Genomic DNA, 15,784 nt, shown 5'->3' with positions numbered 1-15,784 from the left:
AATTATAGCTCACTGCCAGTAACCAGATAAAAAATGCTGGTTTTGCTTCATGTATAGATGCTTTCCAGTATATTATGGCTAGTTGGGTCGCTTCCTTGTTTCAGAATTTCTCAGTAAAAGTAATGACAACAAAACCCTCTATACTTCTTGGTTTCCCATTTGCATTAGTGACCAAGCATTAACTACTATATGTAAGAAAATGCTTCACTAGATTGTCAGTTCAGAGGAGAATTTTAGCAGTTGACATTTCTAGCTGGATCTTCTTTTCTCCAATTAATTTCTTCACATTATAATTTATGATGAATTATTACATAGTTCTGCTTCAAAAATGGATACTTTATTTGGAACCTGGTTTGGTACTTCAAATTAAAAGTATCAAGTTAGCATCAAAAATCTGGTGCAGGAGATGTGACTCCTGAGGTCTCCATGATTCCAAAAGTCAATCATCGTTTATTTGACTAACTCCGTGTCATGTTGTGAAGCAAGTGAACAGCTCCTGCACAAATAACTCAAATGCTGAAAATTTGAACTGCATTTAAATTTTTTTTAGTGTAGTTACATCACTGACATTTACTTGACAAAGAGCAAAATCACTCAGATATGGAACATTAATTTAGCTGTTCTGAGAGAACAAAATAACTGAATGATCATCATCTGAGCTGTCAAACCACTGTTGACACCAGTGACCTGCTTACTATGTGTCTGGCCAGCACAGAGAGGCACGACCCAGTCTCCACCCTGCTAACAGGATTCACCTACCACACGTTTCCAATTCATCACCTGCAGCCTATTTTAACCTAGCTCTCATCCACAATCCTTGTTCACACATATGGAATTGCCAATCTCAACCAGTTGCCTCTAGCCTTCAGCTACCTTGTTGCCATCTCATGTTAAGTATCTATTCTCTCTTGTTTTATGTCCCCTCATGGCTTCTCATCTTAAAGTAAGGATGGCATAGTTGGATGCAGCAGCTTCTATGGGATCAACCAAAGGTGTTATTGTCTTTTTAAACACATTTTTACAATCGCAAGACTCTGCTAGACTCTGATAGCCAAGTATGGCACGGCTACCCCATCAGTGAGTTGCTCATTGTTGAAGAAACTGAAGAATCAGGGCTTGGTGTAGACTTTGATTCTGCCTGCTACAGAAAGGTGTTGGTGGGCAAAGGAGGTGTGAAGTCTAACAACGAGTGATCACCTTAATCACTTTTCTTAAGATCACCAGACTCAGTTGGACATTGGTAGTGTGGAATGCTTCAAGTCCAATTCATTGGTTTATTGGTGAACTGCAGGGGAGCTGCGTGTCCCTGGTCATGGTGAGGACCAGACGTCAAGCCTGTATGCAGCCACCCAGGGGGAGCCATTGGAGACAAGCGCTCCACTGGTGTGCTGCGATGTCCACAGTGGAGCCAGTGCTGCCTTCCAGTGTTCTTTGGGCAGAAGACAACCTCTATTGCATTCGACTACAGACTGCTACAACGTTCATGGACTCGGGGACTTGGACTATACTTTTTTGTGTGACTGTATTTGACTACTATCGTACACGTGCTGTATGTGTCTTGTGCTGCATATGACTGTTGGTGCTGTGTTTTGCATCTAGGCCCCAGAGTAACACTGTTTCATTTGGTTGTATTTGTGGGTATTCACACTGTATATGGTGAACGGCAATTAAGCTTGAAATAGAACTTGAATTATTTTTCAATTTGTTATTAAAGTAATTTCTCAGAACTAAACTGTCTTCATCGCAGTGCATCCGAGTCAAGTCTCCTCTACATTTCCTGACAAGATGAGTGAACCAGCAATTGATCCTGCAGAGATTGCTCACTTACAAGAAGTTGTCTGCCAACACAAGTATGTGATCCAGAGCAGAAGGAGACCATTGATCATCCTCTCGCCACTCTCAGTCAACTCTGTCTCATTACAGCAACCCTGTACAAGTCAACCCTCTCCCTTGGAGCCTCCGATTCTAGTGCCTGAATGCCTCAACGGATCCCAAACCCGATGCTGTGGCTTCCAACATCTGGCATCCTGCACTTTCCAGCTGTAGCCATCTCTGTATTCTATGGATTGAGCCAAGATTCCGTAAGACTATCAGACTATAAGATATATGAGCAGAATTAGGCCATCAAGTCTGCTCCATCATTTCAACATTGCTGATCCAATTTTCCTCTCAGCCCCAATCTCCTGCTTTTTCCCTGTATCCCTTCATGCCCTGACCAATCAAGAGTCTATCAACTTCTACCTTAAATATACATCAAGACTTGGCCTCCACAGCTGCATTTGGCAAAGAATTCCTCAAATTCACCACTCTCTGGCTAAAGGAATTCCTCCTCATCTCTATTCTAAAAGGACGCCCTTCCATTCTGAAGCTGTGTCTTCTGATCCTAGACCCTGCCACCATAGGAAATGTTCTCACCACATCCACTCAATCAAGGTCTTTCACCATTTGAAAGGTTTCAATGAGTTCACTGAATTCTAGTGAATACCGGCCAGAGCCTTCAAATGCTCTTCATATCACAAGCCATTCAATCCTGGAAGTATTTTCATGAACTTCCTTTGAACCCTTGCCAGATTCAGCACATCCTTTCTAAGATAAGGGACCCACAAGAGTTCACAATATCCCATTCCCTTCTTCATCTCTCCCTTGACTGGGCAAGCTCTAATCTGGGCCACCACTAATTGGGACCTAAACAAAACACCATTTGCAATAAATATGAAGCTTTTACTGCTGAGATATGCTGGGTTTTCAACCATCCAGGAAGTGGATGGGAGTCAGTGGATTGGATACTTTGCCTGCATCAAGGTTCACGATCGATACTAGATTACACCGTGGAATTCAGGACCCTTGCAGCGTAGTGTGGCTAGAATGCAGAGGCATTGCTGGCCCATTACCACCGTGGCCTCTTAGAGTGCTTGAATGATGAGCTGTCTATCCACTGACCTCTAAAACCTCATCATCCTGGCCCTCCAATTTGGCAAGTGTCTTATAGAATGAGGCCTCATATCATCAGCCAGAAACCCAGTTTCATTCCGAAAACCATTTCAGGCTGATGGGCCCTCATCATTAATGCCTCCAGAACCATGCAGTGAGGGAGATCTCCCTGAGGCACTCAAGAGTGTCGGTGGAGAAACATCTTGTCTACTTACTGCAGTCAAATCACCCATGCACCAAATCACCCATGCATCAAATGCCCACTGTGTCTGAGAAAGTGGAACCACCAGGTAGAGACAAGGGGCTTTCTAGCCGGTCAGCTGTTACTGGACTCTCATTCCAACACCATAGCTTGACTCACTCTGTTTATGCAAAGGTTCTATGCATATAGGAGGCTCTGGTAGATTTTGAATTCAGACTCTGTGTGCAGCTTGGACTCCCTACTAAGCCTATTTCTCATCCCATCTGCATCGCTGCCATTGACAGACATCCTTTAGGATCAGGGATAGATCGGAGCCTGCACACATACTGTGCCTGTGGGCATTGGAGGGCACTGTGACTCACCCCACGCTCCTCTCATCTTGAGTTAGCTCTGGCTCTCCACTCAAGAACCTCTCTTCAGCCTGTGATCGGTTCACTGTTGAGCTGGGGGCCTACTTGCCTGACCATCTGCCGCAACTCAGTTGACTTCAACCAGTAAATTCGAGTAGACTGAAGAAGAACTTGACCTCACCAGACGCCCACAGGAATTGCCTTCAGTAAAAGGGGAGCCAGCACCCTGCTGCCTCACGGAGCACACAATGGTGCGATTAACCTCCTCCTGGGCACCTCTCCTCCCCAAAGTAGTATATTTTCTCTCTCTCTCTCTCCCCTCCTGAGACCCAAGCCATGAATGACCGCATTGCCGAAGTGCTACAGCACAGCTTCAATTGACTGTTCCGGTCCTCAAGTTGGTGCAGAATTCTTCTTCATCAAGAAGAAAGATGGGGGTCTTGGCCCCTGCATTGACTACCGTGGACTCAGCAAAATCACCATTAATAACTATTACCCTCTTCCCTTGATGGACAGAGCATTCAGAGCACTTTGCAAGGCCCAAATCTTCGCCATGGACTGTATGCAATTTGGTCAGCATCCACAAAGGAGCTGAGTAGAAGACGGCATTCATAACACCTGCTGGCCACTATGAATACCTGGTGATGCCTTTCAGACTTTCCAATGCCCTCCCCCCATTTTCAAAAGGTTTTATCAACAAAATCTTTCGAGACATACTACTCAGGTATGTGTTTGTCTACCTCAACGACATCCTCATCGTCTCCAAGGACCCTCAAGACCAGGTCTGTCACATCCATTCAGTCCTTCAGCATGTCCTCAAACTTGCATGTACTGTAAGTTAGAGAAATTGCAGTTCCACACCCAGTCTTTTCCTTTCTGGGTTATGACCTTTCACCGCAAAGAGGATCCATGGACCGAGAGAAAGAGCATGTTGTCATTTAATGGCCCAAACAGCTACAACACTGCTTGGGCTTCTCTAACTTTTAGTGCTGTTTCATCAGGACTACAGCCAAGTCACTGCTCCTCTCACCTCCATCACCAAATCACTTGGATAACCTGGTCTGCTGCCATGGGCCATGCTTTTGAGGAGCTCGAGATGCTTCACTACTTTCCCCGTTCTTTGTTATTTTAGCCCTCTGCACATTTTCTTGTTGAGGTGGACACGTCTAACATGGGTGCCAGGGCCAACTGCCCAATGAGGAGCAGTTGGGAAGGCACACCCCTGTGTCGCCTTCTCATTCAGGTTCAACCCTACACAACACCATTATGGAGAAGTAGATAGGGAGCTACTGGTCATTAAATGTGCCTTGGAGCAATGGAGATATTGGCTAATGGGAAACACTGTGCCCTTCCTGATCTGGACTGAGCACCAGAAACTCATCCATACAGAAGGCCCACCAACTCAACCCATGTCAGACTCACTGGGCCCTCTTCTTCAAGCAATTCAATTTCACCATCTCCTACCCCCAGTCTCCAAGAACACTAAGGCAGACATCCTGTCATGACAGTTTTATCCAACTGGAATGGAGATTGACCCTCAGCTTTTCATTCCATCCTCACAGATCCTCTCTCAGATCATTAGGACCTTGGGAAGCAGATCCGCTAATCCGTACAGCATGAGCCTGCTCCAGCCGACACTCCTGACGGCCCTACGTACTTGCTGGCAGCTGTGGATGCTGAAGCACTCCAGTGGGCTCGATCCTCACCCCTCTCTGGCCATGCAGGTGCAGGACAGACCCTGGATTTTCTGCAATGTTGGTTCTGATGGCTGCAGATGTGCATCAGTTCATTGCTGCCTGCCCTCAATGTGCCTAGTACAATTCCTCTAACCTACGGCTCGAACCTCTAACCAGTGGCTCTGGTGGTTCCTGTGGCCCCTTTCAGTCTCCTGACGACCTCTAACCAGTGTCCCTGAGGGGTTTCTGTGGCCCCTGTCAGTCTCCTGACAACCATAATCCCACATCATCATGGATTTGCCACCTTCCGATGGGGCAATGGTGATCAGTGGTGGACCAGTTTGCCAAGGTGGCCGACTTCATTAATCTCCCCAAACTTCCATACGCCGCTAAGATAGTGGACCCAGTTCTCCAATATGTAGTTTGCCTCCACAGTTTCTCATAGGATATTGTGTTGGAGCGGGGTCCACAATTCATCTCCCTCATCTAGCGAGCCATCTGCTCCCTCCTCTGCAACTCGGTGAGTTTGTCCTCATGCTATTATCCGCAGACAAATGGACAGTCAGAAAGAACCAAACAGCTGACGGAGTAGTTACTGAAAAGCTTCACCACTTCTAACCCTTCCACATGGAAGAAGAATCTGCTCTCAGCCGAACTGACCCACAATCTACACACCTCCTCTGCCACAGGTATGTCACCTTTGAAGTGTTTCATGGCTGCCAACCACGTTGTACCCCATGGATGAGACAATGGAGGAGGTCCCGTCCACCAGGGCTCTGGTTCGCCGATGTCAGAAATCTTGAAAGAAGGCACAGAGAGCCATACTAGCTGCCAAACCTGCCTCCTGCCACCAGGCTAACTATCGTTGGACCCAGCCATACTACTGTGGCCTGGGGACTGTGTCTGGTTGTCCACCTGAGATCTGCCCTTGTCTCCTGCAGCTCTCACCCTAGTTCCTTGATCACTTTAAGGTTATTAATCACATCCACTCAGTTACTTACCATCTCCAGCTGCCATCATCCCTCAGGATCACACCTACCTTCCACGTAGCCCATCTCAAGCCCATTGTCCATGAACCACTCAACCCATCTGAGCCCTGCACCTCCGGACCCAGTGAAATGGAAGGTGGCCCAGTGTATCTGGTTCACTGGTTGATGGATTCACATCATCGTTCAGTAACTGGTCAACTGGAAGTGTATGGATGCCATCCAGCTTCATCTTGGTTCCATCACTCATCAGATAGTTCCACCAAACCTATCCAGATCACCGTGGGATGTCAGGTGCCAGACATAGCGAGGGAAGGATCCTGTCAGGCCTGCACAAGCAGTCCCCTCCCAGTCTCAACCCAGCTAACAGAAGTCATTTGCCACGGCCTGATCAGTTATATCCAAGAACATTCTGAAAAGCTAAAGAAGAAATCGTGGGAGCCTTGGCTGAGATATATGCAGCATCTTAAGCAATTTGTAAAGAGCAAAATGACTACAAGGTAGCTAGTGGTGTGCTTTTATTTAAGAAGGGCTGCAAAGAATGGCATGAGCTGCAACGACTGCTCATGACGTGGCCTCGACTTAATTTTTTTAGGTTCAATGGAATGGTTTAGCGCAAGGAGTAAGAGGTCAGGTTAAGGTTTAGGGACATGGATGAAGGGGGTTTGGAGGTCAGGGGTAGTAAATGAAGAGTCTGGAGGAGTTCAAGTCCAGGTCAAAGTGCTCTGTGTTTAAATGTTAGTGATCCTAGAGGTTGTGTTGGCAGGTGCTGAGTAGACCTATAGTCCCCAGGTCATAGACTGGTCCAAAGTTTGTGGTCTGTATGGGTGGCAAGTCCTGGGTATGGGCAAGAATCACGAGGACCGGTGACACCCCAGGTCATTAGGGTTGGAGATCAGTGCAAGTCTGGAAGTTGATACCTGAATGTAAAACCTAGCAAAGACGAGAGGGCAAAGCTGAAAGTTGAAGTCTGGAGCATGGCGACTCCAAAGGTAGAAGCCTTAAAGTCGAAGACCAAAGGAGTCATGATTGCTCGGGTTACCAGTATCGGAGGACTGTATAGTTGAGGACTGAAGGTCAGACTTGTGATTGGCAAAACATACAGTGAAATAGGTTGTATGATTAGCAATGAACCTGAGGATGGCCTCAATGTTCTGCAGAACAATCCAAGCTGGAACAACAACATTAAAACAAACCCATCATTTGAGAGGCCTGGGATGGAGTGCAAAGTTGGAGGCCTGAAGTCTGCGAGTCTGAGAATCCAGAGGCGGTCTGTTCTGGGGTTTGAGCACTATTGTGTGAGTGGTTGGGTAGGAAGGATGGGCAAAGGGCTTATTTTGCTGTCGTTGCTTTATTTTATTGTTGTTGTTGCAGCTTGCATAGTTCTGCGGAATTTTGTGGCCATGCTTAGGCTGGTTGTGAATACATACAACTTAGTTCACTGTATGTTTTGATGTACATATGACAAATAAATCTGAATCTGAACCCGGGAACTCTAGATCAGTAAGACCTGAGGTAGTTAAGTTACTAAGAGGGATTCTGAGGGATAAGGTATACAAGCATTTGGAAAGACGGAGGTAATTTGATTAGTCAACATGATTTTATGCTTAGGAGATCATTTCTCATGAATTTGACTCATAGTTTTTAAAAAAGTAGCCAAGAAGGTTGAAGAGAGCAGAGCACTAGACATAGTCTAAAGTAAAACCTTTGATACATTCCACAAGGCAGCCTGTTTTGGAAAGTTAGATCACATGATATCCAAAAAGAGCAAGCTAACTGGGTACTGAATTAGCTTAGTGGTAGGAACCAGAGGGTGATACCAGAAGGTTGGTTTTTGGACTGGAAGCCTGGTACTAATGGAATAGCTCAGGTTTAGTACTAGGCTACCATTGCTATTTGTCACATGTATCAATAATTTTGATGACACTGTACAACGCACAGTCACTAAGTCATAGATGACACTAAAATAGGCGGTGTCATTGACAGTGAAGATATTTGTCACCATTTACAGAAGGCTTGATCAGCTTGGGAAATGGACCAAGGAATGACAAACTGAGAATGGGGTGTTGCATTTTGAGATGTCAAGTCAGGGTAACACATTCACAATGAACAGGGAGTGTTGTAGAACAGAAGGACCTAAGAGTACAAGTGGTGTCACAGGTGGACAGGATGGTGAAGAAGGCTTCTGGCACGCGGGACTTCATGAGTATAAAAGCTGGGGTGTTGCATTGTGCAAGGCCAGATTTGGAATATTGTGTTAATTTCTGGTCACCATCCTGTAGGAAGAGAGTCATTAAACTGGAAAGAGTGTAGAGCAGATTTGCAAGGATGTTGTCAGAAATTGAAGGGCTGAGTATAGGAAGATTTTGAGCAGGTACCTTTTTAATTCAACCATAGGACTGGTGATCTGTTAGCACTGTATGAAATTATGAGGAGCATAGATAGGGAGAATGTGCACAGACTTTTTCCTGGGGTTGGGGAATGAAGAACCGGAGCACATTCATTTAAGGTGAAAGGGGAGATATTTAAATAATAGTAAATGTGAGGGCCAATGTCCTCACACAAGGAATGGACAGTACATAGAATGAGCTGACAGAGGAAGTAGTTGAAGAAGGTACATTAACGCATTTAAAAGGTATTTGGACAGGAACGTGGATAGGAAAAGTTTAGAGGTATGTGGGCAAATGCTGGCAAATGGGATCAAGTTAGGTAGGAGTCTTGACTGGCATGGACCAGTTGGGAAAGGGGCTTGTTTCCATCCTATATGACTCTATGATTCTATGAGTATTAGTGAAATCTTCCCATTTCAAAAATCAAACCAAGTAGATACTTTTTACTTCAGGCAGAGTGGTGTCTGTTCAAAATCTTTCATACTCAGTCCCTCAAGTCACATTCCTCTGAAAGACCATAACTCCAAGATTTCTCATGTAATATGAGCTCCTTCTTATCATTCAAAACAGACTCTACTGTGACCGTCTTTTTGAATCATTCGATTGCTCACTCATATTCTATATCGATGTTCAGCCATCAGGTCGTGACACATTCCTCTCACTTCAGTGAAGCTAAGCCTGATCAAATAGTTGACAAGTCCCAGAAAAGATAGTAGTCTGAAACCTCCTTTGAAATCATCATCTCCTTCATTGCTTGACTTTATTTGGATCAAGTTTCAGATCATCACCAGTAATCAGGTGGTAATCATTTTGAACTTTGATTCATACAAGGTCACGTGGCCAAATGGTTAAGGCGTTCATCTAGTAACCTCAAGGTCACTAGTTTGAGCCTCAGCTGTGGCAGTGTGTTTGTGCCCTTGAGCAAGGCACTTAATCACACATTGCTCTAGTCTGTGCGAGGAGTAGTGTCCCACATAGACTTCAAATATGCGCCTTGTAAGGCATGAAAATGCCCGACGCAGGCCTCTCATAGACTGAGTCAACGGTCCCTCCCTCCTCATACAAGGTCAATTGAGTCTTTCTGCATCTTTGCATCGAAGCTCCTAGTTGTGGAATAATTCTGCCTCATTTGCTATTTTTGAGAGTCTTCAGAAAATGCCCTGTTCACTACGTCCTGTACTACCATAGCATTAGCAGCTCTAGTTCTGAATAGTACTTGCTTATGTCATGGTCCAGTCTGTGAAGTCTGCGTTCTGATTCACGGTCCGGTCCATGGACTCCGGACTCCGGGTCTTCCGGCTGTCCCTTGTTTCAGTTGGGTGTAATCATAGGTACCTGATGCTCGTCTTGAGGCTGGGAATATAAGTGGCCCTGGCTTTGAGTGTGGATGCTGGTTCATCTTGTCAGTATCCCATCCTTGCCTCTGTGGGGTAAGTCAGGCTTTCTTTGCCATTACCCTGCAGTTGGATCTGTCCCTTCCTGTCCTTGCCTCTGTTGGATAAGCCAGACTGTCATTGCCGTTACCCTGAGGCTGGACTGTTCCGTTCCCTTCCCTACCCCTTCCTTCTGGAGCCTTGCCCTGAAACCTGTGTCTGGAGACTTGCCCTGCAACCTTGTCAAGCTCTACCACCGGAGCGAGACCAGAGCCTTGATAAGGTACTGTCTATCGTTGAGTTGGAACTGTCTCTGTTTCCACACCTTTGCTAGGTAGGTCTGGCCATTTGTTGCTGCCTAGTGTTGGGAACCGTCTCTGTGTCCACGCCTGCGCTAGGTAGGTCTAACTGTTTGCCACTACCTAGTGTTGGGAACTATCTCGTGTTCAGCATTCTGTGTAGAGCCCTGGCCCCAAGTCCTGTTCTCAAGGAGGGTGCCTGTCTCTGTGTTCTGTGTATGAGTCCTGGCCTTAAGGCCTGTTCCCAAGGAGGGGTCCCGGCTCTGTGTTCCATGTCCCTGTGTTCCTGTCTCTCTAGGCCAAGGCTCTGTGTTCCTGTGCTCTAGACCAAGGTTCTGTGTTCCTGTCCTCCTCAGGACCAAGGCTCTGTGTTCTGCATTCCTGTTGTCCCAAGTCCAAGGTTCCGAGGTTCCTGTCGTCCTAAGTCCAAGGCTCGGCTGTTCCTGAGTACCAAGTCAAGGCTTCGTGTTCTCGTCCTGTCCATGTGCCTTGACCTGTGCTGGAGTTCGCTCATCTTGCACAGGAGTCTTTCGTTTTGTCCTGTAGCCTCGCTTAGTCCTGTCTCCCAAGACCACGTCATGTCTTCGCCTAGATCCGGAGTCCGAGCCCGAGTCAAGACCGAGGTTCTGGGTCCTTGTCCAGTCTCTGGCTCGGAGTCTGAACTCAAGCCTCGTTGTGTCCTCGCCTTGAAGTACCCAAGCCATGAAGAACCCAAGCCATGTCCAGTCCTGTAGCCACATCATGTCCTTGCCTAGTTCCGGGGTCTGAGCCCGAGTCAAGACCCAGGTTCTGGGTCCTTGTCCAGTCTCCGGCTCAGAGTCCAAGCCCAGGCTCCTAGTTCCCAGTTCCTTGTCCTGGTCCCACGTGCCTAGCCAATGTCCTAGCCCAAGTCTGTGTTCTTGTCCCAGCTCTCTAGTCAAGTCCTGTTCCTAGTACTTCAGTGTCTGTGTCTTTCATTTGGGTCTGCTCCCAACGCCCCCGTTATGACAGCTTAATAATTTTCCTGCTCTATGATAGACATCTGCATATTCATCTCTGAGGTTTGTTGCAGAAGTGTTTCCTTATATAGAAGCAATCTAGATTGTGTTATCTTGGGATATTGTAATGGTCCAACCTCAAAGGTTTCAATGGTACATTTAATGTCAGAGAAATGTATACAATATACATCCTGAAATTATTTTTCTTTGCAAACATCCACAAAAACAGAGGAGTGCCCCAAAGAATGAATGATACTTAAATGTTAGAATCCCAACACCCACCCAAGCATAAGCAGCAGCAAAGCAATGACCCCACCTCCCACACCAGCAAAAAAAGCATCGGCTCCCCCCACCAAGCACTCAAGCATACAGCAAAGCATCAATAAAGACACAGACTTGCAGTTCCCCAAATACTACTCGTTCACCCGGTAATTTGACATACCACAGGCTCTCTCTCTCGCTAATAAGGGAAAAATAGATGTCCCCATTTCACAGTGAGAGGGAAGACATAACAAACAACTCACTGACTTACAATGTTAAAAGTCTATTGTGTCTCTCCTTCTGAGTTCTGTGCCCAAAGAACTTGGGTCTCTGGGCACACAGCCAGCAGCCAGCTTGTTGCTTTCGATCTTCCACCTCCCATGACACACCAGTTTCCTGCAGCAGCACTGAACTCGAGTTTGTCCACCACCTCCAGAGCCACGGGATCCTGGAACCCTGAAGGTGCACTAGTCTTCTAGGCCACGTCCTTGGCATACCGAATAACGGCCAGTTGTGAGACCCTGAAAGCGGGTCCCATTCCTGCAAAGAACCAAAGTCAGTGTGTAACTCCAGGTCAGTGTCTTCACTAGAACCCTGAAAGAGAAAAGTAGAGATATTAAAGATAGAAATAGAGATTTTTCCGAAGATACAGGCAAAGGAGTAACCATTAGCCACCATCGTTCTCCTAAGCTCCTCCTGGTTGACATAGTATATGAAAGTGCCAGTATATGCTCCAAATTGGTCCATGCTGACTAAGATTTCCATCTAATCTAATCCCATTTGTCTGCTAGTGAAACTTCTTGCCTTCTTTTATCCCTCTTGATTTCCCCCTTAAGTGCTCTCTTGCATTTTATACTCCCCAAGTGTCTCATTTGTTCCTTGTTGCCTACATCTGCTATGCACCTCCTTCTTCTTTACAAAAGCCTCAATATCTCTCAAAAACCTATGTTCTCTAGACCTGTTAGTCATGCTTTTTTATTCTAAAAGGAGCATACATTTACCGTACTCTCAATATTTCACTTTTGAAAGGCCTACCACTTACAAGCATTCCTTTGCCAGAAAACAACTTATCTCAATCCACACTTGCCAGATCCTTTCCGAATGCCATCGGAATTGGACTTCCTCCATTTTAAAATCTCAACCTGAGGACCGGTCCTACTCTTTTTCATAATCATCTTGAAACTAATGGAATTGTGATCACGAGATTTAATGTGTTCCCTTACACACACTTCTATCATCTGCGCTATCTCTTTCTCCATAGGGGATCCAGCATTGTGCTCTATCCAGTTGGGACCTTTATATATTGATTAAGGAAACTTTCCTGAGCACATTTGACATACTCTATTCATCCAGTCTTTTTACCATATAGAAGACCCAGTCAATATGTGGAAAGTTAAGATCACCTACTATTGCAACCTTAATCTTCTTTCACTGTCAACAAACTTGCTCTTCCAAATCCTGCTAACTATTGGGAGGTTCATAAAATAATCCCATTAATGTGGTTATCCCTTTCTAATTCCTCAGTTCCACCCATATTTCACCCACCAGTCTGTCTTCTCTAAGCACTGCTGTGACATTTTCCCTGATGAGTAATGTCATCCCTCCCCCTTTAATAACTCCCCTTCTGTCATGTGTAAAATAACAGAAGCCTGGATTATTGAGCTGCCAGTCCTGCCTCTCCTCCAATCACATCTCACTAATGGCTACAATATCATAATTCCACATGTTGATTCATGCTCTATGCTCATCTTCCTTATCTACTACACCCTTTGCATTGAAATAGAAGAAACTCAGAACATTAGTCCCACCATGATCAACCTTTTGGTTCCTGTCTTTGTACGTAGGCTTAATACTTACCTTCTTTACAACCACTCCACTAGCGACCCTGGCACTCTGATTTCCATCCCTCTAGTTTAAACCACCTGGAGCAGTACTAGCAAACCTATTTGCAAGGATGTTGCTTCTCCTCCAGGTCAGGTGCAAACCATCCCATTTGTATAGGTCCCATCTTCCCTGGAATAGAGCCTAATGATCCAAAAATCTGAAGCCCTCCAACCAGCACGGTCACCTCAGTCATATGTTAAGCTGTATTATTTTCCTATTTCTTGCTTCACTAGCTTGTGGCATGGGTAGTTGTCCTAAGGTTACCACCCCGGAGGTTCTGTTCTTTAACTTAGTATCTAACTCCCTGAATTTGCTTTGGAGGACCTCATCACCCTTCCTGCCTGTGTCATTGGTACTGACTTGGACCCTGACCTCTGGCTGCTCACCTTAGAGAATGCTTTGGACTCGATTGGAGATATCACTGATTCTGATTGTCTTTTTGTCAACATCTTGGTGTAGAGGTCTAATGCATACGTCTTCCATAGAATTGACTTTTCTGACACCAGATACATTATATTCTGCATCTGATCTTTCTTTGGTCTCTTCAAGGCTGATCTTAGGCATTGCATGGACTTTAAATATCTTTTGCATTGTTCCCTGTTTGTAGAGATGATTTCTCAGACCACATTGCAAACACTTTTTCCCATCTACAGGGTGTTTCTCTTTCAGCTGCTCCTGTTGCCATCCACAATACTTGCAACATCTAAACCAGCTTGGTAGTACTTCCTCATTTCAGTTGCTTATCAGATTCTTCATCACATGTACTTCCTGCTGTTGGCCATCCTGCAGTTCCAGCTTGACTTTGAATGGCTCTATAGATTAAATGTCTATTTTCACTTATCTCAAGAGTTCATTGTACCTGTTCCCTCCAACTTGGACTCCCAAATTTCTTGAGGGCATCTTTCAAAATGGCAGAATTGTGAATATTTCCTAACAGCATTAAATTGCTAAGAAAGTACCAATTTTTTTTATTTTACTGGTTTTCTGTGATGGTCAGCTGTTTCATTTCTGGGTGGGTAGCTCAGCATCCGGGGCATTCCCTCACATCTCACATAAAGGACTGACGGTATGTTATTGTCCTTTCCATTTGTGATCAATGGGATTGAGTTCAAGAGTAGAGAGGTCATGTTGCAACTCCACAAATCTCTGGTGAGACCACATTTAGAGTATTGTGTTCAGTTCCGGTCACCTCATTATAGGAAGGATGTGGAAGCTATGGAGAGGGTGCAGAGGAGACTTACCAGGATGTTGCCTGGATTGGAAAACAAGTCTTATGAGGCAAGAGTAGCAGAGCTGGGACTTTTCTCTTTGGAGCGTAGAAGGATGAGAGGGGACTTGATAGAGGTCTACAAGATTATGAGAGGCATAGATAGGGTGGATAGCCAGTACCTGTTTCCCAGGGCATGAATAGCAAACACCAGAGGGCATATGTACAAAGTTAAGGGAGAGAAGTTTAGGGGAGACTTCAGGGGTAAGTTTTTTACACAGAGGGTTGTGGGTGCCTGGAATGACTTGCCAGGGATGGTGGTGGAGGCTAAAACATTTAAGAGCCTCTTGGACAGGCACATGGATGAAAGAAAAATAGAGGGTTATGGGGTAGTGTGGGTTTAGTACCTTTTTCAGGAATATATGGGTCGGCACAACATCGAGGACTGAAGGACCTGTACTGTGCTGTAGGATTCTAGTGTCTAGTGTCTAATATTATCTTTTCTTTGTTCTGGTTTACCTACCCCAGCCTTTAGTGTGAATAACCATAAACAGTTATAAGGCTAAACCACTGTGCAATTTAAACTCTTTTGCCATTGTTTTTCATTCTTTAGACAAGCTACTTGCCTGCAAACCCAACAGCTTAGCCAACCTTTTATGTTCATTGTGCTATTTCTAATTGAATCCCATTGCTCACTGTCTCTTCGTACAGGAAGGGTTGACTATTCCAATTCAGACATGGTGTCTGAATTCACAGTCTCACCAGCTGGCACTTCTGACATTCTCTCTCAGTATTTCTCACTCTTTCTGTAAGAAACAGGAAGGCAGTCATAAATTCAAACAAAAGCTGAGAGGGTCAAGACACCATCTGTAGTTTAGATTCCTCCACAACAACAGAGACCTTCCATGCTAAGCACGGCTGTAAAAGAGAACTGCTGGTCACATGATACAATTTTCCAGGTGTTTAGGCTTAGAACAAATATGATTGTTCCAACCAGTTATACCTGTGACAGGTGTGTTACATTGATCTCAGAAGGCTCACAGCTTTGGGGAGCGGTACCTAGAAGCAGGACTAGTGAAAGTCTGGATCGAGACCAGAGAGACTGGGATGACAGTGCAGTAGCTGGGTAAGATCCAAAGGATGAAAGATAAACAAGGATTATACTTGGTAGGAAAACCAGTCAGTGCTGTGCTGGGAAGGCAAAGGTTGTTTTAATGATAACAAGGATCGGGGAACTGCTGTGCTTAA

This window comes from Mobula hypostoma, chromosome 2, assembly GCF_963921235.1.
Source record: "Mobula hypostoma chromosome 2, sMobHyp1.1, whole genome shotgun sequence".
In the NCBI taxonomy this organism is placed as follows: domain Eukaryota; kingdom Metazoa; phylum Chordata; class Chondrichthyes; order Myliobatiformes; family Myliobatidae; genus Mobula; species Mobula hypostoma.
The sequence above is the reverse complement of the archived record's forward strand: the minus strand, read 5'-3'. Positions refer to the sequence as shown.